Here is a 21,927-nt window from a genome sequence, read left to right on the forward strand (position 1 = left end):
TATATGCAGTGTCCGACATGTATCTGGGATGTGTATGACTGTTGTTTGACTATCATCTGGCTACCATACGTGGATTATCCGGCTAGTGTGCTATCATTGTATGGCTTGTGGATAGGCAACGATGTAAAAGTACCCCAACTACCCTAACTTGCATGGAATGTGATGATTTAGTACCAAACTTGCAAAATGCAACTCCATCATACCCCAACTTGCACTGGATGTGATGATTTAGTCCCCGGCCTATCACAGCTCAACAAGTGGCAACCATGTGGCTGGACCGGTCTTCGCCCGCACTTTTGCAAGAAACACCTATCTTCTTTAATTAACCCGCAGTATTGGATGTTAAGTGTAGTTAACTGCATATCTCCCTGTGGCTGGCGCTGGGCCACCGGACCTGCCGACCATGATGCAGGAGCTCTGGGACGACGCGCTCACCCCCAACGCCACGCTCCGGTGGCTCATTGACGTATGGTTCTCCCGTCGGTACACCCGCTTCAAGAAGCGCTCGGCTGACTACCACAGCCGCGCCGCCGACCTTGTCCACGGTCTCCGCGGCACGACCGTCCCGAGGAGGCATCCCTTCACTAGAGAAATGACTACAGGACTCCATTCTTAGGGAGATGAGGGATGGGCATGAGCTAGTTATGGCAGCTAATGAAACATTACTGATATTGCGTGCAAGTAATGTCCAGCTTCAGCAAATTCTTTAGTCTTGACACAACGAAAGATAGATTAGTATTTGTCACTCCTGAGCACTTGCTCAGGCTCAACTCTCTTAAAGAGACACAAGAAATTCCAATGTATTTTAGTCCATCAGCCATGAACTTGCTGCCTTCCAATTTCAGGGTCTGCAATTTAGGAAGCATTTGGAAGCATCTTTCCATAGATGGAGTAACCTGCCAAAAAGAAGAATGTAAAACAAACTGGAGAAGGTCAGGTTATGCCCAGATGATGCTACTACAATTAGATACTTACATTACAGCAGTACGACAGATTCAATTCCCAGAGATTTGGCACTGCCTCCACAACTGATGAAACTCCCGCATGAGTGACATTCCGACAGGTTGACATATCGAGCACCTGCAAGAGTAGAAGTGTTATTTTCAAGTTTATTGGCCACAATACTTGGGAAACTTTGTTGAGTGCCTACACATGTTCTTATGTAACTACTTGTTCTACATCGACATGTATGGATGTGCCAAACATTCTATATTAACTGCAAATGCAGCGCTAGTATCCTAGCGACATTACATTATAAAATCTACACAAAGAGTTGATGAACCTAATAGTGATCAAATGAAGGTGACATGACACACAACACTAACACACGAGACAAAATGGTCTAGTTTGATGATTACCCGTAGTGATTTGCTGCATTCATTCTCAAGACCACTAAGGGCATCATCATCTATTCCAACACATCCCACCAGTGCCAATACCTTAAGATTGGGTAGCTTCATGATGGCTGGAAGGCAGTCTTTGGAGATCTGCAATGCAAGATAAGTATTTATTAGTCCAACGAAATTAGTGTGTTTGTCTATTTGGCACCTCAACAGAAAGTAGCCTATTACTTATTCCCATCCTCAAAAGGTAGTTTTTACTGCAGTAGTCCAATTCTTTGACAGAAAAAATCAAGTCACTGCGATAGTCCAATTCCATGAGCATTTCTTGCAAAAGAAAATATAAACAGAGTTGCTAAAAACATCAAACCGTTGTGCTAATATCTCCTACAAAGATCGAAAGGGAAAACTGCCAAACCGTATGGAGAAATTCACGTGAGAGACATGTACATCTAAACTTTCCAAGAAAGCACCAAAATCAACTTTTTTTTCTCATTAATTAAAGTGTTTCTCGAATCAGGAAACGCATGAACGGGGAATCCCAAGCCATAACTCCTTTCATCCAAGAAATGGAATAGGGCGTGATGGAGAGAGATCAAGAAGAAGCATGGCTCACCATGGTGTAGGAAAGATGCAGGGTCCTGAGTTTCTTGCACTTGAGGGCGAGGAGCTGGACCCCCAAATCCGTGATCCCGAGGCACCAGTTGAGCGTGAGCTCCCGCAGGTCCGGGCAGCCGACGACGATGCAGCCGAGCCCCATGTCCGTCATGGGCTTGCTGCGCGAAAGGCAGAGCCTCTGCAGGCCCCGCGCCCGCGCCAACTCCCCGGCCGCCGCGTCCACGAGGTCGACCCCATTGGAGTGGTCGAGATTGGCGAGGCCGGGGCAGGCAGCGACGAGTGCGGCGAGGCCGGGCGCCCCGAAGCCGCGGGAGCGGGAGAGGTCGATGTCGCGGAGGGAAGGCACGGGCACGGAGGAGAGGGCGGCGAGGGCCGCGCCGGGCACGAGCGGGCAGAGGGTGAGATCGAGGCGGGCGGCGGTGGGGTAACGGGCGAGCGCGGCGCGGAGGAGGTCGGCGCGGTACGGGCGGAGCACGCGGCGGTGGCGCGACTCGGCGGCGTGGGAGGCGTTGAGTCGAGCGCAAAAGACTTGAGCGCACGTGGGTCGGCGGCCGCCACCCGGTCCAGGACCAAGAAGAGGAGCGCGGGTTAGTTACACAAGACGACAGGGTGTTTTTGGCAAAAGTGAGAGCAACGACCGGTCAAGCCACCTGGCTGCCACTTGTCGAGCTGTGATTGGCCGGGGACTAAATCATCACATCCAATGCAAGTTGGGGTATGATAGAGTTGCATTTTACAAGTTTGGGACTAAATCATCACATTCCGTGTAAGTTAGGGTACCTGGAGTGCTTTTACCTCATAGGCAACGTATCTGGGATGTGTTTGGCCAATGGTTTGACCATTGTTTGACTCGCATCTAGCTAGCTAGCATAGATGATATATGAAGCAGAGAACACCCGTTCTGGCCAAAGCAAAGCGCAGCGCGGAGGGGAGCAGACACGAGCGGCACGCGGACGGACGCGGCCGACGAAGCAAGGCCTCGCACGCGGCGCGCACGAACGGTCGGCCGCCGTCGCAACGGTGGTGGTGAAGAAGGCGAGGCCGACGACGAGGGCGCGCCGCCCCTCGCGGCCACTCCGGGGGCATGTCGATGTCGAGCCCCCGACCGCTATCAGAGAGACGGCTTGACGCCACGGCGGTGAAGATGAAGATGGTCCCGCCCGGACAGCAAAACCAGCAGCAGCGCGGTAGCATAGTACCGCCCCACTGTGGGCGCAAATGTCGTGGTATTCTCACGGGGGGGTGCAAGACGACATATGCCACAAGGTGGCTTCGTGTGAGGGCAAGACTGCTGCTGATAGGCCCGGGAGCGGGTATGCGAGTAGCACGCGGTGGTTTACCCAGCTTCGGAGCTCTATGGAGAGATAATACTCCTACTGCTGCATGTCTGAGTGTATCTGATATATCTAGTACAAAGTGCTCCTGGAGCTGTATCTGAGGTTAGTGTCGCAGGCATCTGGCCTCGTATATGCATATGAGCTCAAGGGTGTGCTTGGCCGAATGGATATGTGTGTGTGATAGCTAGCTATCTTGCTAGCTAGCATGCATGCGTGAGAGAGAATAGCCAAGAGGCCATAGCGCGCCTCCACTAGAAAAGAGCATGAACATACCTGCGGCAATACGGAGCTCCTCCTTCTTGACGGCAAGCTGCTCCTTGAGCTCCCGGTATTTGCCCAGGAGACGGTTGAAGGCGCCGACCCGGTAGGCGCCGAGTTGCTGAAGAAAGCGGTAATCGGAACAAAGACAACATTCTAAAAGATTCGGCCCAACTACCACGTAGTTGGCCCGAACCTCGGGGGCTACACCCAGTGGGTGCGCTGGTGCGCCCCCACGAAGAAGAAGTTGCAAAGCAAAAAAAGAGGCTTACCGGCACGTCGCGCTCCAGGTCACGCGTTCGCTCGACCTCGGCCTGGGCGAAGGCGTCGAGCCGGTCCGTCTGGCCGCGCAGACGGCGGCTGACGGCGTCCATCGCTGCCTCCTCCTGGGTCTGAGGTCTGAAGACCACGACGCCCCCGCTCCGTGCCCGCTGCGGCGCGGCGGCCTGACCCCCTCCTTGCCGGGGCACCAAAGCGTGCTCCCCACTGGCCGCTCTCGACGCGGCCGGCACCTCCTCCGACGCCCTCTCCGGCGCCGTCGACGACCCGGACGCCGGGACATCCTGCATCACCGCCACCGGTCCCGACGCCGTAATGGCCTGCTGCGCCACCACCGACCCAGCTGCCGCGGTGGCCTGCGGCACTGCCACCCGCAGCGCCTCCTCCAACACCGGCGGCGTCCCATGCGCCGCCATTCGCAGCGCCTCCTCCAAGACGGCGCCACCGCCGCTTCCATCGGCCCTCGCCCGCTCAACAACGTCGACCCACGGCGGGGTCTCGTCCTCCACCTCCACGACCTCCTGGTCGAGGATCACCACCTCAGCCCGGCCCTCACGGTCGCGCTCCCTCACCGACGGCAGCTCGAAGACCTTCACCGCCACCATTGAGCCCTCCGACATCTTGCGCCAGGCCGGCTCCACGCCGGCTCGCGCCCATGCCGCCGTCGCGTCGGTCCAAGCCCGAATCGACGCTGCCTCCAGCTCCGCCTCGGCCCTGTTCCTGTCCCGCCAGGCCAGACCCTCGGCGTCGGTCGGGTCCATGCCGAGGTCCAAGTCGGCTCGTCCCTCCTCCTCAACCTGGTCGACAAGGTCGGACCAGCTCCTGCGGAACACGGTCCCCTCGGCGGCCGCGGCGTCCGCCGCCGCCCTCGCCAATGTGATCGGCGACCTAAAGAAGAAGGTAGAATGAGCAAAAAACAAAGCTAGCTCGACCGTTCGGACGCATACAGGAGAAGAAGCTTACCCCGTCAGGACCAGGACCGGGGCCGGCCTCCCATGCCTGGTGCCGCGCTTCCTCTTGGCCGGCCTCCCGCTCCTGGCCGGGTCTGCTGCGCGCTTCGGGGCCTGGGGCCGCGACACGACGCTGTCTTTTTCGTGTGGGCGGCTCGGCGCCGCCCAACGTGACGACCCGGCTCCACCAGCGTCGTCGCCTCCACCGCCCAGCGCCCTGCCGCTGTCAACAACTCGAGAAACACAAAGAAAAAAGACAAGACTTACCCGCGCGACGCCCAGCATCGGCTTCGGCCTCGGCCTCCTCCTCCCCGCCGTGGGCCGCGGGCTCCTCCAGCGCCGCCCGCTCCACCTGCGATGGAGCCCGGGCGTAAGGATGCCGGATTGCATTCAGAAGCACCTCCCGTGTTGCGTCAGGACAGACGAGGAGATGCGCAGCAGCAAAGTAAGGTGACCAAACACTCACCAGTGGCACCGGATTCGACTCGCTGTACGGCACCTTGCCGAACCGCCGGTCCTTCTCAAGGTTGGCCTTGGAGATGTCGTTCACTCGGCGCGTGATCTGCTCCGCCTTCAGGCGCGTCGATCCCATGCGGTTGGGATCTTGAAGACCGGCATTTCGCCGATGAGGTAGGAGCGCCTCTACAGCGGGAGAACCCGGCGCATGATGAATGCGGCGATGAGGTCGTTGCCGGTGAGCCCCTCCCGCGTCCTCATCACTGCCATCCGCTCGCAGAGATTGAGAATCTCCTGCGACGGGCGCCTGGGAGAGTAGCCCCAGTTCATCTTCGCCCGCGGCAGCGCGATGGCGAAGGCCGGAAGATTGATGCGGTCCGCACCCAAGTTGCGGACATAGAAGAAGGAGTTCTGCCATTTCTTGGCAGAATCCTCCAGCGGGTTCTTGGGGCAGTCCGACCCCGACCGCTTCGAGATGACGGCGGCGCCGCAGTCGGCGAACTCTCCGGCCGTCGGACCCTGCTGCTTCAGGGAGAAGAAGCGTGCCCAGAGGTCGATTGTAGGCTCGACCCCCAAATACCCCTCGCAGAGGGTGACAAAGCCCAAAAGCTGGACGACATCGCCGCGCCGAGATGGTGAGGCTGGAGGCCGAAGAACTCCAGGAACGTGCGGAAGAAGGCGCTCACCGGCAACCCAAATCCGTGCTTGAAATGCGTGAGGAAGACCACGCGCTCCGTCTCCTCGGGTTGTGGCCTCTGCTCGCCGCGCGGCAGACGGACGGCGACATACGTCTCCCGCGGCAAGTGCCGCGACGCGCGAAGATGGGCGATGTCCTCAACGATGACGTTCGAGCCCATCCAAGAGCCCGACGGCAGCGCCATCAATGAAAGCAAGAGAGGAAGAAGGAACATGGACGACGGCAAGGTTCCGCTCAGAGCAACGGGCGTCACAGCGCAACGGTTGCAAGAAGCAGAGCAAGAGAAAAGGGGCAGGAGGGCGCGAGTGATAATAATGTCCGCCGCCCCCCTTGCTCCCAATTTATAACCCTCGGTTTGAACGTGGGGGAGTGGGATTGTCTGCGCTCGCCCTTTCCACTACCTGCAATAAGAGCGCACGTACGCTCGCAATAACTGCCCGGGGAAGAGCAACCGGCCCCCGGACGCCGCAATAAATCCGTGCGCATGGACCAAGGGCGCAGGAAGGCAGGCCTCTGCCCGTCTTCCAGTCCCGTCATGCACGTGTCCTGTCAGGCCCCTCTGACTTCCGGGCACCACGTGGCGCCCGCGCGAAGCCCGAGGGATTGCCCCAAGATTCGATGAACTCCTCGGTTCCTGTCCCCGCCAGGGCACCGCGATCCGGTTTCCTAGAAAACCGGCACACAGTGGGTGTTGCCGGACCCAGCACTCGCAGAATCCGCCTTGCTTAAGCGGGAAACTGTGAAGGCCCACTCATCCGAAGACAGCGGACCTTCATAGCTTTGGGGACTACTGTCGACGGGATGAACCCCGGGCAGGCAACGGAACCCGGATCCTTTTCAAAAACAACGGGGTCGGCGTCGCTCCTCAAGCCGGCACGCGCTTGGCCGGGTCGCTCGACCCGGCCAAACCCCGCAACCCGGCCAAACTCTCTGACCCGACAAGACACGTCTACTCGGCCTCAACAACTAGTACAAGACAGCCGAACCCGGCACAACCAAGGTGTAACGCCCCGGATACAACTTTCCATATTCGTAACTCCAACTCTTGCCTTTTCCGGAGATGCGATATGATATTTCCTTCGTGGTTGGGTTTTTGTCTTTTGTTTTACATTTTATTCTTGTCATGCATTTCATCATCGCATCATTTGCATTGCATCGGCACTCGTTGCCATCTTTATTTTTTTTAACTTGCATCCGCTCGTAGTTGCCGCGTCCCCCCCTTGCTTTTGTTGACCGCCCCGAAACCAACCGTGTTTTCGTTTCCCTTTTGTCCGACCACCTAACCTCTCTTGCCAGCTCGCAGCCCCCTCGCGCGCGCTTCCGAAACTCCCCCGAACCCGACCCGGACTGTCATGACCAATGGGTCCGGATCATCTCCAAACATCTACAAAACATCTACGTTTTGTTAATTGGGCTCCCTAAGTATTTTATTTGCGACCGTCCGATTACGATCGTAGGGATGAGGTAGCCCCTAACCTAATCCACCTAATGTATATATATTGTCCAACCCTAAATCTCAGGGGAGCTGTCCCATCCTCCCAGCCGCCGCCGCCGCACCCATTTCCCACCTCGGGATCCTCTCATTCCCCCTGCACCAACCATCAGCCACACCCAGATCCAATCCATCCATCCCATCGACCCATCTCGAGTTAACGACCGCCGACGCTCAAACCCCGCAGGAGCCCGAGCTCCACCTCCTCGCCCCCCATCCCCGTCTCCTGGATCCCAGCACGCCCGAGCTCTCAGCTGCTCCTTGCGCCAACCACCACCGGAGCGCAGCCGCCCTTCCGCCGCCGTCGAGCGCCGGCTGTGCCCGACCTCGACCTCCAGGCCGCCCGCTCCTCTGCTTCAAGGACCTCCTCGTCCCCAACCAAGAGCGCCATCCGGTCCTGAGCACCGCGCCATGGCCCCGTCGTCAAGGCTGCTCGCATCCCCTCTATCCCGTCGCCTGGATCGAGCGCCGCAAGTTCCCTGTCTCCAGCGCCGCCGCACCTTGGAGCAAACTTGGTGGCATCGTCCTCCTCTGAATCCCGCTGTCTTCTCTCTGCTCTCTGGCTCACTTCATCTCTCTTCCTTTGTGGTTCTATAGAGACCTCCCCATGGATCCTCGTGGCTGAGCTCTCCCCGTCGCTAGTTGCCTCGCCGACCCGCCGCTTCTCGCGCCTACCGACCCCACCATCTCGCCTTCGCCCACTGCCATCCTCTTCCTGGAGGTCCACCGTCGCGCCCTTGTTTTGCCCGAGCGAGACGAGCAGCGCTCGACCCCGCGTTGACCACGCCCTGCCCCGCTTCAATCTACGCCAGGCCCAGCGCACCTCAGCCGCATCCACCAACCGGGCCTTGGCCCATGGGTGAGCTGCCCCCCCCCTTCCTGTTGGGCCCGTGATTCAGATTCGGCCCGACTAATGTTTTTTCCCGTGCTGCGATTTTAACATTATCCAGTGTATTACAGTTTTGCAGAAAACCCCTCATATATCATACATTTAATAACTCACAAACCGTGCATCAGATTAAAATGATTCAAACATGTAAAATGCTTAGAATTTTGTGTAGATTAATAATTTGCCACTTTCATCCATGTTAAATATGTTTAAAATGTTGTTTGCACTTAGTTTGCTAAATGCCATGTTAAAATGATTTATTTCATAACTAAATAACCGTAGCTCCAATTTTAATAAACTTTATATGTAAATAGGGTGGAAAAATGCCTAGTTTAACATGGTGGACTTTATTTTCCTGTTTAACAACAATAAAATATGTCTTAGGGCAGAACAGGACCAAATTCATATTATGCTCATGGGGATTTTCCGGAATTGTTGTTTGTTGTTCCGGCCTCATTTAAACTTGCGTAGATAGGTAGTTTTATTATGCCTCACCTCTTGCCATGTTTAACTACATTTAATATTGTTGTGTAGCTTATAACGAGATCAAACTAAATAATTGCTTGTGGTGTTTAGTCAATATGCAACTCGTTGCATATTGAGCTCCACTTAACTTGTAGTATTGTTTGTTGCACTTTGCCATGCCATGCCTCATTAAAGCGAACATGCATCATACTTGTTTGGGCATCATGCCATGTTTATGCTTGTGCATTTACCATGTTGTTTGTTTGTTTCCGGTGTTGCTTCTTAGTTCCGGTAATGTTGCGATTGTGAGGATACGTTCGACTACTCCTGTTCGTCTTCTTCATGGACTCGTTCTTCTTCCTTGCGGGATTTCAGGCAAGATGACCGCTACCCTGGATCTCACTACTATCATTGCTATGCTAGTTGCTTCATTCTATCACTATGCTGCGCTACCTATCACTTGTTCTTCAAGCCTCCCAAATTGCCATGAACCTCTAACCTTTGACACCCTTCCTAGCAAACCGTTGCTTGGCTATGTTACCGCTTTGCTCAGCCCCTCTTATAGCGTTGTTAGTTGCAGGTGAAGTTGAAGATTGCTCCATGGTGGACAGGATTATGTTGGGATATCACAATATCTCTTATTTAATTAATGCATCTATATACTTGGTAAAGGGTGGAAGGCTCGGCCTTATGCCTGGTGTTTTGTTCCACTCTTGCCGCCCCTAGTTTCCATCATACCGGTGTTATGTTCCCGGATTTTGCGTTCCTTACGCGGTTGGGTGATTTATGGGACCCCCTTGACAGTTCGCTTTGAATAAAACTCCTCCAGCAAGGCCCAACCTTGGTTTTACCATTTGCCTCACCTAGCCCTTTTCCCCTTGGGTTTTCGGAGCCCGAGGGTCATCTTTATTTACCCCCCGGGCCAGTGCTCCTCCGAGTGTTGGTCCAAACTAGAGCATCATGCGGGACCATTCCTTGGCAACTTGGATTCGTCGGCTCCTGTACGCTTCGCTTATCCGGTGTGCCCTGAGAACAAGATATGTGCAGCTCCTATCGGGATTTGTCGGCACATCGGGCGGCTTTGCTGGTCTTGTTTTACCATTGTCTAAATGTCTTGTAAACTGGGATTTCGAGTCTGATCGGGTCTTCCTGGGAGAAGGTATATCCTTCGTTGATCGTGAGAGCTTGTGATGGGATAAGTTGGGACACCCCTGCAGGGTATAAACTTTCGAAAGCCGTGCCCGCGGTTATGGGCAGATGGGAATTTGTTAATGTCCGGTTGTAGATAACTTGACACCAGATACGAATTAAAACACATCAACCGTGTGTGTAGCCGTGATGGTCTCTTTTCGGCGGAGTCCGGGAAGTGAACACGGTTTTTGGGTTATGATTGATGTAAGTAGGAGTTCAGGATCACTTCTTGATCATTGCTAGCTTCACGATCGTTCCTTTTGCTCTCTTCTCGCTCTTATTTGCGTATGTTAGCCATAATATATGCTTAGTCGTTGTTGCAACCTCACCACTTTACCGCTTCCTTTCTCATTAAGCTTTGCTAGTCTTGATACCCATGGTAATGGGATTGCTGAGTCCTCGTGGCTCACAGATTACTACAATAACAGTTGCAGGTATAGGTTATATGATGATCTTGACGTGAGAGCGATGTGTGCTTGTTTGGAGTTCTTCTTCTGCTTCTTCTTCAATCAGGGGATAGGTTCCAGGTCGGCAGCCTGGGCTAGCAGGGTGGATGTCGTTTGAGTTTCTGTTTGTGTTCATCCGTAGTCGGATGTTGCTCTTATGTATTGTGATGTTGTATTCATGTGGCATTGTATGCCTTTTGTATGTATCCCCATCTATTATGAAATGTTGAGGTAATGATATCCACCTTGCAAAAGCGTTTCAATATGCGGTTCTATCCTTGGTGGGACCTTCGAGTCTCTTTAGGATAGTATCGCATATTGGGCGTGACAAGTTGGTATCAGAGCCTCGACCGACCATAGGAGCCCCCTTGATTGTTGCCCGTTGTTGAGTCTAGAAGAAAACTATTTTGAGTCTTAGGATTATATATATCGGAGAGTAGGATTCTTTTTAGTCCTCAGCCCCTTCGTCACTCTGGTGAGGTCTCTTGACGTAGATGTTTTGACTTTCCTCTCCTCAAATTTCACTAATTTTTTTTAGGATCACACGGGTATCTTGGAATCGTTTCGATGGTTTTGTGATGAGAACATTGTTCTTGGTGCCTCCTGTCTATTATGTGGCATTGACCCGGGGAGTTGAGCTCCGAGGTGTTGTCGTCACAATTTTATTGTTGCAGTTCTGGAATACCTGAGTTTTGCCGACATCGAAAATCTCTTTTATGCAGTTGTTGGTGAGATAACCTCGACGTCACCCAGTACTGGGGAGTTCGGGAGTATTGCCATAGCTCGTATAACGGATGCTTTTCGAAGGTTGAGGTACACGATTTCCGGAGTTTTCTTGGTTATGTGTTGACGGATGGATACAACTGGATGTAGGGATTGTTAGTTTGGGTGAGATATATTGCTTCCCCTGTATCCCCAACACCAGATTGCATAACCAGAAAGTTTCGGGAGTTCTATAGGTGGGAATTCAAGTAGCTCTTAGAATATCTTTCCGACAGATGCATGATATGGGATTGGGTAAATCTCTATCATATGTATTTGTTCCGGCTTATTCTACAAGCCAAATCCTTTGTTTTGTTTTATTTGTGGTATTCGAGTTGCTTCGAAGTCAAATGTTGAATCCATACCTTTCCTAAACGGTGTTCTCATATTGCTATGTTAATACTAATCCTTCTTGATCATCGAGGTCGTCATGTTAATTCTTTTTCAACCGGTGTGCTTCTCTTCAAGTGGTTCCGATCATTTTCAACATCCGCAAGATCAACTCTAAGTTTTCTCACCGGTGTTTGTTTCATCCATTCCAAGTTGTCTTTGTTTTCCCCGCCCTCCCACCCTTTTCTTCAAGGACTCGGATTTCTTAATCGGGTATCCATTTGATTGATGAGAAGTCTCTCTATTCTTTTCCGTCAATGCTCTTATCCGGTGATTCTCAGGAAGATACTAACGGAGCTTCAAGTTCATCATCCTTCATTGTTGTTTCTTCTCCGGTGGATCCATTTCAAGCTTTCAGTGTTGATCATATTCCTTTCCTCGTTCCTAATGCTTTCTCATGTCGATGCACCTCTTAATCACTCACCTCTTACTATTCATTTGTTCCGGAGTGTTGAAGATATCTCAGAAGATTGGTGTCTCCATTCTTAATCCGTTCAAGCTATTTGGAGATTGTTATCTCATTCAAGCCATTTAATTCAACCGGTGCAATTTCTCTTTAAAATCATTTTCCAACGGTGTTTTATTTTGAGTGGACCCTAACCCACAGGTCTTTTCCCAGGATCTTATCTGACTCTTCTAATTTTCCCGGAGCCATTCACAAATTCTTTTCAAGTGTGACGTAAGAATGAATTTCATCAGTCAGATGTTTTCCAAGATCGATTTCAAATTATTTTTCCTTGTTGGCTCAACCTCTTTGTTTTTCATTCTCCCGGAGTATCTCCAAAAATTCAGGGTGGTTCTCGTCATCATTCTCAACATGTGAAGACCGAAGAAGTGTTTCCTCTAAATCTTGGTCCATTCTCTTGAAGATTCATGGTTCTAGCTTCATGCCATCCTCATAATTGTTTTCGATTGTGAGAATTCTTTTCACCCATCCAAAGCATTTCATGAGTTCTTTCCATTTTATTCCTACGAAGGCCATCATTTCGGGCTTATTCATTCTCAGCTTTTAGCTCTCCTTCTCCATATTCTACCGGTGCATCATTCAAGTATTCTCTAATAAGCTCATGATCTCTTTGTTCACTTGTATCTAAATCCCCTCAAGTATCTTCATTCTTTCCGGTCAATTGTGCCTTTGCTACTTTCATTTTCAATTCTTACGGTGGTTCGTCCAACATTCCTCTTTCGTTGTTATCATACCAATTCATTCGTTGTTTCCAAATCCCACCGGTGGTTCCATCTATACCTTCTCAAGTTTGCGCTATATCTTTCTTAATCCTTTTTCAATGGGAATAAGTAGTATGCCAAATCTGTTGCTTGTCATCAATTAAATTTGATGAAGGATAAGCATACAATAAATCTTATTCTTATTTCCTCGAGGTGACTCAATTCTTTTTACGGAGATTATTCATGATGAATAAATTCTTGATTACAAGTGATTCATCTTTCTTTCCGGAGTTGGTCATCATATCACATTCTCGGTTCGAGAGGCTTCATCTTTCTTTTCAGAGTTCCAAGCTCTCTCAGTTATCTCGTCGCGAAGCTCCATCTAAATCATTGCAAGGGTTCACCTTGTGTTTTCAACCTCTCTTTCTTTCTATCATCCTTTTATTACTGGAGTTCTTCATGGAGGCTCTACATGGTGGTTCATCAAGGATTCTTTTCATTCTTCTATTGTTCTTCAACATTTCTCACGAAGTTATGACCCGCCAAGCTATACTCTAAATAAACATGGTGCCCAACACATGTTTTTGTTTTGAGGAGTTCAAGCATTCTTCATCTTGCATCTGAAGTGCAAGTATTCCTACCTTATCTTGTGAGATGGTGATATGTCACTCTTGACAATTTCCTTCATGTTTCATGATTCACATGTTGTCAAGAATGACGTATTTTAAATCCATCAATCTCTTCTTTGGAGTTATCTTGGTATAGATTTCACCTAAAGCCTTCCCTAAGGAATGTTGCTATTTGTGGTGCTTATCAATGTTCCGAGTTTTCTCCTATCCTCTTGGCGAAAGAAGTTTTCATCTCTTGTTTGATCTCAAACAAGCAATTGTTTTTCATTAGTGGTAGAATTTCACCTCAAGTGTTGAGATGTTTCCATAAGCCCACTACAAGCTTATTCTTTTCGTTGTTGGTTTTCCAACAACTTCGTTATAGCATTTCTTGTAAGCGTGTTCTTTCAAGATCTTGTTTCCCTCCGTTCATTCCATTCCATTCTTTCATTTCTTCCGGAGGCATTGTGATGTTGCTCTCTTCGACCAATCATCTCGTTTTCTCAAGATCATGTTCTTTTTCCTTGCTCATCCATTTAACTGGAGTGTCGTGTTTTCATTCGAGTTATCTCATCTTATCAAGTTTCGCCTCCTTCCTCAACCGGAGAGCTGTCTGAAATCTTTCTTACCCCTTGTGCCATTCTTTCAATAGTTCCGGAGGTAGTGTGTTGTTGATTTCATCAAGTATCATCCCATCTTCTCAAGTTCATATTCTATTCCTTCCATTTTAACCGGAGTGCTGTCCGAATTTGATGTTCCTTGTTCCTTGTTTATCTCGTTTCAACCAGAGTGGTCTCAATTCTTTCTTGTCCATTGTACTCGCCATTCATAGCTTTGCAACCTCCAAGGTACACATGGTGTTCCTTGTTTCTATTTTCTACCGCAGTGTTATCGATTGTGTTCAACTCCGTTGTGTTCTTTCTCTCCACTTTTCAACCTCTCAAAGTTCTTTGGTTTCACTCATTTGTCGAAGAAGCAACTTAGTTTACCTCTTATCTTCCTCTTCCTTTTCCCTCCCGTGCCATCCTAGATCTCGGGACGAGATCCTCTCGTAGTGGTGGAGTGTTGTAACGCCCCGGATACAACTTTCCATATTCGTAACTCCAACTCTTGCCTTTTCCGGAGATGCGATATGATATTTCCTTTGTGGTTGGGTTTTTGTCTTTTGTTTTGCATTTTATTATTGTCATGCATTTCATCATCGCATCATTTGCATTGCATCGGCACTCGTTGCCATCTTTATTTTTTTAACTTGCATCCGCTTGTAGTTGCCGCGTCCCCCCCTTGCTTTTGTTGACCGCCCCGAAACCAACCGTGTTTTCGTTTCCCTTTTGTCCGACCACCTAACCTCTCTTGCCAGCTCGCAGCCCCCTCGCGCGCGCGTCCGAAACTCCCCCGAACCCGACCCGGACTGTCATGACCAATGGGTCCAGATCATCTCCAAACATCTACAAAACATCTACATTTTGTTAATTGGGCTCCCTAACTATTTTATTTGCGACCGTCCGATTACGATCGTAGGGATGAGGTAGCCCCTAACCTAATCCACCTAATGTATATATATTGTCCAACCCTAAATCTCAGGGGAGCTGTCCCATCCTCCCAGCCGCCGCCGCCGCACCCATTTCCCACCTCGGGATCCTCTCATTCCCCCTGCACCAACCATCAGCCACACCCAGATCCAATCCATCCATCCCATCGACCCATCTCGAGTTAACGACCGCCGACGCTCAAACCCCGCAGGAGCCCGAGCTCCACCTCCTCGCCCCCCATCCCCGTCTCCTGGATCCCAGCACGCCCGAGCTCTCAGCTGCTCCTTGCGCCAACCACCACCGGAGCGCAGCCGCCCTTCCGCCGCCGTCGAGCGCCGGCTGTGCCCGACCTCGACCTCCAGGCCGCCCGCTCCTCTGCTTCAAGGACCTCCTCGTCCCCAACCAAGAGCGCCATCCGGTCCTGAGCACCGCGCCATGGCCCCGTCGTCAAGGCTGCTCGCATCCCCTCTATCCCGTCGCCTGGATCGAGCGCCGCAAGTTCCCTGTCTCCAGCGCCGCCGCACCTTGGAGCAAACTTGGTGGCATCGTCCTCCTCTGAATCCCGCTGTCTTCTCTCTGCTCTCTGGCTCACTTCATCTCTCTTCCTTTGTGGTTCTACAGAGACCTCCCCATGGATCCTCGTGGCCGAGCTCTCCCCGTCGCTAGTTGCCTCGCCGACCCGCCGCTTCTCGCGCCTACCGACCCCACCATCTCGCCTTCGCCCGTTGCCATCCTCTTCCTGGAGGTTCGCCGTCGCGCCCTTGTTTTGCCCGAGCGAGACGAGCAGCGCTCGACCCCGCGTTGACCACGCCCTGCCCCGCTTCGATCTGCGCCAGGCCCAGCGCACCTCAGCCGCATCCACCAACCGGGCCTTGGCCCATGGGTGAGCTGCCCCCCCTTCCTGTTGGGCCCGTGATTCAGATTCGGCCCGACTAATGTTTTTTCCCGTGCTGTGATTTTAACATTATCCAGTGTATTACAATTTTGCAGAAAACCCCTCATATATCATACATTTAATAACTCACAAACCGTGCATCAGATTAAAATGATTCAAACATGTAAAATGCTTAGAATTTTGTGTAGATTAATAATTTGCCACTTTCGTCCATGTTAAATATGTTTAAAATGTTGTTTGCATTTAATTTGCTAAATGCCATGTTAAAATGATTTATTTCATAACTAAATAACCGTAGCTCCAATTTTAATAAACTTTATATGTAAATGGGGTGGAAAAATGCCTAGTTTAACATAGTGGACTTTATTTTCCTGTTTAACAACAATAAAATATGTTTTAGAGCAGAACAGAACCAAATTCATATTATGCTCATGGGGATTTTCCGGAATTGTTGTTTGTTGTCCCGGCCTCATTTGAACTTGCGTAGATAGGTAGTTTTATTATGCCTCACCTCTTGCCATGTTTAACTACATTTAATATTGTTGAGTAGCTTATAACGAGATCAAACTAGATAATTGCTTGTGGTGTTTCGTCAATATGCAACTCATTGCATATTGAGCTCCACTTAACTTGTAGTATTGTTTGTTGCACTTTGCCATGCCATGCCTCATTAAACCGAACATGCATCATACTTGTTTGTGCATCATGCCATGTTTATGCTTGTGCATTTACCATGTTGTTTGTTTGTTTCCGCTGTCGCTTCTTAGTTCCGGTAATGTTGCGATTGTGAGGATACGTTCGACTACTCCTGTTCGTCTCCTTCATGGACTCGTTCTTCTTCCTTGCGGGATTTCAGGCAAGATGACCGCTACCCTGGATCTCACTACTATCATTGCTATGCTAGTTGCTTCGTTCTATCACTATGCTGCGCTACCTATCACTTGTTCTTCAAGCCTCCCAAATTGCCATGAACCTCTAACCTTTGACACCCTTCCTAGCAAACCATTGCTTGGCTATGTTACCGCTTTGCTCAGCCCCTCTTATAGCGTTGTTAGTTGCAGGTGAAGTTGAAGATTGCTCCATGGTGGACAGGATTATGTTGGGATATCACAATATCTCTTATTTAATTAATGCATCTATATACTTGGTAAAGGGTGGAAGGCTCGGCCTTATGCCTAGTGTTTTGTTCCACTCTTGCTGCCCCTAGTTTCCGTCATACCTGTGTTATGTTCCCGGATTTTGTGTTCCTTACGCGGTTGGGTGATTTATGGGACCCCCTTGACAGTTCGCTTTGAATAAAACTCCTCCAGCAAGGCCCAACCTTGGTTTTACCATTTGCCTCACCTAGCCCTTTTTCTCTTGGGTTTCCGGAGCCTGAGGGTCATCTTTATTTACCCCCCGGGCTAGTGCTCCTCCGAGTGTTGGTCCAAACTAGAGCACCGTGCGGGACCATTCCTTGGCAACTTGGATTTGTAGGTTCATGAACGCTTCGGTTATCCGGTGTGCCCTGAGAACGAGATATGTGCAGCTCCTATCGGGATTTGTCGGCACATCGGGCGGCTTTGCTGGTCTTGTTTTACCATTGTCGAAATGTCTTGTAAACCGGGATTTCGAGTCTGATCGGGTCTTCCTGGGAGAAGGTATATCCTTCGTTGATCGCGAGAGCTTGTGATGGGCTAAGTTGGGACACCCCTGCAGGGTATAAACTTTCAAAAGCCGTGCCCGCGGTTATGGGCAGATGGGAATTTGTTAATGTCCGGTTGTAGATAACTTGACACCAGATACGAATTAAAACGCATCAACCGTGTGTGTAGTCGTGATGGTCTCTTTTCGGCGGAGTCCGGGAAGTGAACATGGTTTTTGGGTTATGATTGACGTAAGTAGGAGTTCAGGATCACTTCTTGATCATTGCTAGCTTCACGACCGTTCCTTTTGCTCTATTCTCGCTCTTATTTGCGTATGTTAGCCACCATATATGCTTAGTCGTTGTTGCAACCTCACCACTTTACCCCTTCCTTTCCCATTAAGCTTTGCTAGTCTTGATACCCATGGTAATGGGATTGCTGAGTCCTCGTGGCTCACAGATTACTACAACAACAGTTGCAGGTACAGGTTATACGATGATCTTGACGCGAGAGCGATGTGTGCTTGTTTGGAGTTCTTCTTTTGCTTCTTCTTCAATCAGGGGATAGGTTCCAGGTCGACAGCCTGGGCTAGCAGGGTGGATGTCGTTTGAGTTTCTGTTTGTGTTCATCCGTAGTCGGATGTTGCTCTTATGTATTGTGATGTTGTATTCATGTGGCATTGTATGCCTTTTGTATGTATCCCATCTATTATGAAATGTTGAGGTAATTATATCCACCTTGCAAAAGTGTTTCAATATGCGGTTCTATCCTTGGTGGGACATTCGAGTCTCTTTAGGATAGTATTGCATATTGGGCGTGACACAAGGCTTCCTCAACAAGCCAGCTCCACCCATGGTGTGCTCCACAATCCAGCCACGGGCCAGCTCCCATCCCATCCAGGCCGTGCAATGGGACGAGTCTTCAGCCACTGATGACCTAGGCAATGGTGCCCCGCCCATGCCTCTGGTCAACCGGGGCGTGGCAATAGTGCCCCTCACCTACCCGCTGACCAGGGTCGGCGTGGCTACAGTGCCACCACCATCACCGCTGACGATAGCAAGCGGCGACCTGACGGAGTGCCACTGTACACGACTTGACTCGACCATGCCCTGTCGATCGACAAGATGGCGCACAGTCCCCCTAGGCATGCGGGGCCCGCACCTAGGGAACCCAGTGAAGCACAGGCCCCCAGCGGGTCCCGGCTCGGGTCCCCGGACGCTGACAACCTGGACCCACCAACTTGTAACATTACCATTGTATCCCTGGGGGGGGGGGGTTGGCCTATAAAACCCCCCAGGAGCCCACGCACACGGGCAAGGTAACAAGAGACATATAACGTAGAAAGGAACTAGCCACCAAACAGCAACATCCACCCGGGGAGAAGGAGCAGCCTAAGCCTTGGCCAGCCTCCCTTCCTCCTCCACACAGCTCTAGGAGCAACATTGTACTGTCCAAACATCAAACTACACTCGGCAGGACTAGGGGTGTTATCTCTCCGGAGATCCCCGAACCTGGGTATGTCTTGCGTCCCGCGCTCGCTCATACCAACCCTGCCTCTGGAGCCCACTAGTGCCCTCGAGCCTCCTCCTTTCTTTAGCCATCCCTTGGCATCTGTCGTGCGCCCACCACGACAGGTTCACCTGAATAAGTTCTGTATATAGACCAAAGCTATTTTGTTTGGTTTTGATGCCTCCTTAATATCTTCTGTTCTGGTACTACTAATGTAAAAACTCAATTTTTCAGCAAGCTATGAAAAAATGGTGGAACCGCCACCTTCTGAAGGTGGCGAGGCAACTATAACTACAATGCCAGCTCTTGCTGCAGTGGGTCAATACCTGTCCAGTAATAGTGCCAAAAGCACGTTCCTACGTAATATTGGGTTGGTTGTTAAGGCAATCTCGTCCAAACTGCCTAATGATCAAGATATGCAAGCTCAAAACAATGTTGTATGTGCGCTTCAGACACAAGTCCATTCCCTAACAGAGACCCTTTGTGAAACAAGGAGAGACATTGTTCGATGTCGTCAAGATATGCATGGTTTTGAAACCAGACTATCAGACATTTTCTATGTTGTTCAGGATCCTAGGAGAAATGAAGGCGAAGGTTATGGTGCTCCATCGGACAATACATCATGAAAATGTAACAGTCATGTCAAATGAACTGAGCTTCTAAACTTCTGGTGGTGCATTTATCTGCTAGACTGTTAACTTTTATGCCAACCTTCCTTTTGTTTTATAGTTGTAATTTGTTTTGGTGCGATACAAAATTTGTTCTCAATGTGTAGCCACCGGCTGAAGAAAACAGCAAGCCATTTTTGTATAATGTAGGGTGTTCCCTATATTTGCACTGGTGGCGATCTTTGACGCCGAGTGGATGTAATCTATGCAATCGCCTTAATAGCCTAGCGTTATTTCGGACTTATTTATTTCCTAGTCTTCTTTTTCCCTGGTTTGCTAGTGGCCGCAACAACCATGGGCCATATACGGACCGTGGTAACCTTGACCCTGCTACAGGCCGTAGGATCCATGGGTCTCCTACGGGCCGTCGATAAATGGGCCTCCAACAGGGCTGTAGAATAGGTGGGCCTCGGGCCGTCGAATAAATGGGTCTTCATGGGTCGTAAACAGGCATAATTGGTATCGACCCAACACGGTAACGGGCCGTTAATAGGCCGGAGGACAGCAAAGCCTTAATTCTGTCACAGGCATAATGGGTCGTTAATGGGCCGGAATATAGGACGGGCTGGAAACGGCGCAACGGGTTAACAGGCCAGAAACGGTCCGACAATTGCCATGGGCCTAATTGGGCCCATTAGGGGAACAGGCCAGTAACGGGCCGGAAGTAATCGAGGGCCGGAAAGGAGCCCAAGAACGTATGGGCCATCAATAGGCCGAAAGCTAACACGGGCTGGAAACGGCCCATGTGAATCATGGGTCGTTATTGGGTGCAAAGAAATTTACTGTTCATTATGGGCTAGAGTCACCGTGGGCCTCTAAAGGGCCTAAAGATACGAAGGCCTCATATGGGACGAAAGACATCGTGGGCCATACATGGGCTGAAAGTGAAATGGGCTGGTGTTATATTCGACGGCCCACATGACATTGTTGGGCTAATTTCCGTTAGGCCCTAACAGGTCGTGAGTTACTGGGTCGTAAAATGGGCTATTTGTGAAGAGACCGTTAACAGGCTTTTCATGGGCCAGCCCGCTAACTTTTGACCAAGTCAAACGGGCCGGCTTTGTAAGCTAAATGGGCCAGTGGTGGGCCGTCGCACGTGTCGACATATCATAGGCGTCTATCTGACCCACTGACGAGCTGACACGTGTTTCATCCGGCTAATCAGAATTTTACACGTGGAAATTTCCCATTGGTCCGGGTTGTTAACGGGTTATCGGATCCAAAACCCGACCCGATAGCTTAAGGGCGTTCCGTTACGGTGGATGCCACATGTCAATCACCCTTGATGAAAGCACTTCTGTGACGCGTGATTTATCGTCATGGAAGTGGATACTTTCGTGATGATAATTTTGGTAATGTCATGGAACACTTCTACGACAGCACAGGTATGACTATCTTGATTCTATCATAAAATCGCCATGAATGTACATGCATGACAAAAAACGCGACCTACTGTGACAAACACGTATCATCATGGAAGTGTATTTTTTTGTAGTGCTTGGTACCCTAGAGCTTGTTCCTCTTGGGTGCTTGGGCACCCTAGACGGTTGGTGGTGTTCGGAGCTTAATCATTATGGTATAAAGCTCCGGGCAAGCGTCGGGGTCTCCAATTAGGTTGTGGAGATCACCCTGAGCAATTTGACGGGTACCGATGACCGTCCGCAAGGGTTGCCAAAGTGCACGGGTTCGGTGACTGCCCTCAAAGGTCCCTTAGTGGAATCACGACATCTTGCATTGTGCGAGGGCGTGAGGAGATTTTGGTGGCCCTAGTGGCTTCCTGAGGAGCATTGTGCCTCCACACCGCTCCAAACAGAGATTAGCATCCGCAAGGGTGTGAACTTCGGGATACATCGTCGTCTCTGTGTGCCTCGGTTATCTCTGACCCGAGCCTTTTACTTATGCAATTTACTTTGTGATAGCCATGGTGTTTCATGTTATATATCTTGCTATCACCTAGTTGTTTATCTTCCCTAGCATGAGTTATTGGTGCACATAGGTGAGCCTAGTTGTTTTAGGTTTTGTGCTTGACAAATTAAACGCTAGTTTTATTTTGCATTTGTTCAAGCATAAACCGTAATTATTTTAAAGCACCTATTCTCCCCCTTTAGGCGACATCCACGATCTTTCAGAGTTGCAGAATAAGTTCCTCCGGTATAGCCCTTTCCGGTCTAGAATTCCAGTTGCCGGCAGCTCCCTCTTTATGTGAAACTTGCAAAATAAGAGAGAAAAGGCATAAGAATTGTATCATAAAGTGAAATAACAATCCGTAATGCAATAAATATCAATATGAAAACATGATGCAAAATGGACGTATCACCCGCATGATATCAGCATGTGTGGGGGCGGGGGAGGG

The 21,927-nt window shown here is 50.3% G+C and overlaps 1 long non-coding RNA gene across 1 annotated transcript; it reads right to left on the bottom strand.

Annotated features, from left to right (window-relative positions):
• Positions 1-1,022: 1,022 nt before the first annotated feature.
• On the bottom strand, positions 1,023-2,060 carry LOC119367469. Its single transcript, XR_005176320.1, has 3 exons — positions 1,957-2,060; positions 1,359-1,487; positions 1,023-1,080 (listed from the first exon to the last, which is right to left on the bottom strand). It is a non-coding gene; the product is annotated as an uncharacterized LOC119367469 (long non-coding RNA).
• Positions 2,061-21,927: the final 19,867 nt, after the last annotated feature.

Source organism: Triticum dicoccoides, chromosome 2B, assembly GCF_002162155.2.
Source record: "Triticum dicoccoides isolate Atlit2015 ecotype Zavitan chromosome 2B, WEW_v2.0, whole genome shotgun sequence".
NCBI lineage: Eukaryota > Viridiplantae > Streptophyta > Magnoliopsida > Poales > Poaceae > Triticum > Triticum dicoccoides.